At 51.2% G+C, this 2,707-nt stretch overlaps 1 pseudogene; it reads left to right on the top strand.

Annotated features, from left to right (window-relative positions):
- Positions 1-620: 620 nt before the first annotated feature.
- LOC102761118 lies at positions 621-1,782 on the top strand (annotated as a pseudogene).
- The last annotated feature ends 925 nt before the right edge of the window (positions 1,783-2,707 follow it).

Raw genomic sequence — 2,707 nt, 5'->3', positions numbered from 1 at the left:
ATAACTATTTAGTTCATCATCTTTAACAGCTGGGTTTTACTTCTGTCGTTTAGATAAACTTGTTTCCATGCATCTTGGAAAAAGATTTCACATTTTCTTCATTTTCAGATAATCCTATATAATAACAGAGGAATATGCTAATTATCCATTATACTGTAAGGTCTCGACTGGATCAGCAGGCTGTGTCCCCGCCCTCTGCTCAGGCAGCTGGAAGGCCCAGGGTAGGATAGGATACAATAGGAGGGGATAAGAAAGGAGAGGGAGAGGAAGGCAGACCTGCATGCAGACAGGCCTAGAGGAGAAACAGAAATATAGAAATGGAACAAGCCAGCAAGGGGCAGGACGCAGGCAGTGCAGAGTGGGGAGCCCCACCCAGACGTGGGAAGAGGGCGGTGGCCCCAGATGTGGGCCGTTGGTGGGTCCCCTGATGAAGGGGTGGATGGTCTGAGGCCTTCCAGGTGGAGGCGCTCCTGATTTGTGACAGCAGCACCTGGGCTATACTGGCCTCAGCCACCCTCACTGGGCCAGGTGTCCCGGGCAGGGAATGGGAGCAGGGTGGCAGTGGGGAGGCCAGGGAAAGGGGGGGGCAGCAAAACCTGGCCGGGGCTGAGCGTCCCAAGAAGCTGAGGGAAGCAAGACATCGGGGACATTCTGCAGCAGATAATGACCATCACAGACCAGAACCTGGATGAGGCCCAGGCCAAGAACACTCCCTAAACTGCCACTGAATGAAGCCAGCTCCCTTTAGCGTCCTGTGTGAAATCAAGGAGAAGACCGGCCTCAGCATCCGAAGCTCCCAGGAGGAGGAGCTGGTGGACCCCTAGCTTATGCGCTTGGACAACATGCTTCTGACAGAAGGTATGGATGGGCCTGAGAAAGTGGGGGGCGGGGGTGTCTCAGTGGCAGCAGCCACAGCCGCAGCAGCTTCCAGGGGCGGTGTGTCCCCTGATAACTCCATCGAACACTCGGACTATCGCAGTAAACTTGCCCAGATTCGCCATATCTAGCACTCGGATCTGGAGAAGTATGAGCAGGCATGTAACGAGTTCACGACCCACATCATGAACCTGCTGAGGGAGCAGAGCTGCACGAGGCCCATGGCACCCAAGGAGATAGAGCGGATGGTGAGCATCATACCCCGTAAGTTCAGTGCCATCCAGATGCAGCCCAGGTAGAACATCTGCGAGGCCGTCGTGATCCTGCGCTCCCAGTTCCTGGATGCCAGATGGAAACGCTGGAACTTCAGCAAACAGGCCACTGAGGTCCTAAATGAGTATTTCTATTCCCACCTGAGTAACCTGTATCCCAGTGAGGAGGCTGAGGAAGGAGCTCAACAAGAAGTGTGGCATCACTGTCTCTCAGGTCTCCAACTGGTTTGGCAACAAGCAGATTTACTATAAGGAAAATATCGGAAAGTTTCAAGAGGAGGCAAACATCTATGTCATTAAGACCGCCATGTCTGTCACCCAGGGGGCCCACAGCCCCACCAGCTCCCAGACACCCTCTTCTTCCGCAGGCTCTGGTGGCTCTTTCAATCTCTCAGGATCCAGAGACAAGTTTCTGGGGATACCTGGACTCAACGGAGATTCCTGCCCTGCCTCCCAGGTGGAATCACTCTGACACTCAATGGGCCCAGGGGCCACGGAGATAACCTCGGGGAGGCCAGATGGACAGCCCTCGTGAAATGAGGGCAAACGGCGCTGGCAGGAGGCTGTGACCCCGTCCGTAGTGACGTCCCCAACAGAAGGACCAGGGAGCACTCATTCTGACACTTCCCACTGATCTCACTCCTCAGGGCCACAGGGTGGGGGCTCATGAGGTGACTCTTGACGAGAGGACAAAGGCATCCAGAGGACAAGTCTCAGACACAGGAGAAGCACAAGATGGAGAAGGACAAATGGGGTCGCCCTATCCCAGTTGACTCAGTGCTGGGGTTGCTGACTACATGGTAAGGAGAAGGGGGTCCCCTAAAGGGAAGGTGGGGTCTGTCCCCACCTTTTCCCCTTCTTTTCAATCTTTTTCTCTCCCCATTTTGTACACAGAAACACACCCAGAAAGGGTTCTTTCAGATCCTCTCTCTCTCTCATAGACACATACACAACTATTCTGTTTCTCTCTCATAGATACATACACAACTATTGTTTCTCTATAGACACATTATATATTCTCTCTCAGACACATATATGAATATTGTTTCTCTCTCTCTCTGTCTCTCTCTCTCTCTTTCTCTCTCTCTCTCCATCCATTTTCTCTCCCCAACCCCTTATCTGCTCTGGGATCTGTGGAGATGCCAGCCTTGCCCTACCTACCAGAGATGCCAAAAATGGGGACACAACTTCTGTACAGATGACCTGGCCACACCCCCAGATCTCCCACCCCTCCCCCTCCAGATGGCTTTAGTACCTCATATGCAGCTCATCTTAAACCAATAGAATTGCTTGGTGAAAATAAAAAGAGGGAAGAACTTTATAAAGGAATCAGTAGAGAACAGAGTTAAAGAAGGAAAGAGGATGTGTGAGTGAACTGTAGGAGCTATAATGAAAATCCAGTGTAGTTGTGTACTGGGGACAGATTTTAAAAGTAGGAGTCAGAAAAGAAAAAAACATAAATGATAGTGAATAATTAGGCAGGTAGATAGATATTAAAACAGTGAAAGTAAGTAGAGAAGAATGTATAGGAAAGGTAGGATGAGAGAGAAAGAGGGAGG

This window comes from Myotis davidii, unplaced genomic scaffold (genome assembly GCF_000327345.1).
Source record: "Myotis davidii unplaced genomic scaffold, ASM32734v1 scaffold2001, whole genome shotgun sequence".
Taxonomy (NCBI): Eukaryota; Metazoa; Chordata; class Mammalia; order Chiroptera; family Vespertilionidae; genus Myotis; species Myotis davidii.
The sequence above is the reverse complement of the archived record's forward strand: the minus strand, read 5'-3'. Positions and strand labels throughout refer to the sequence as shown.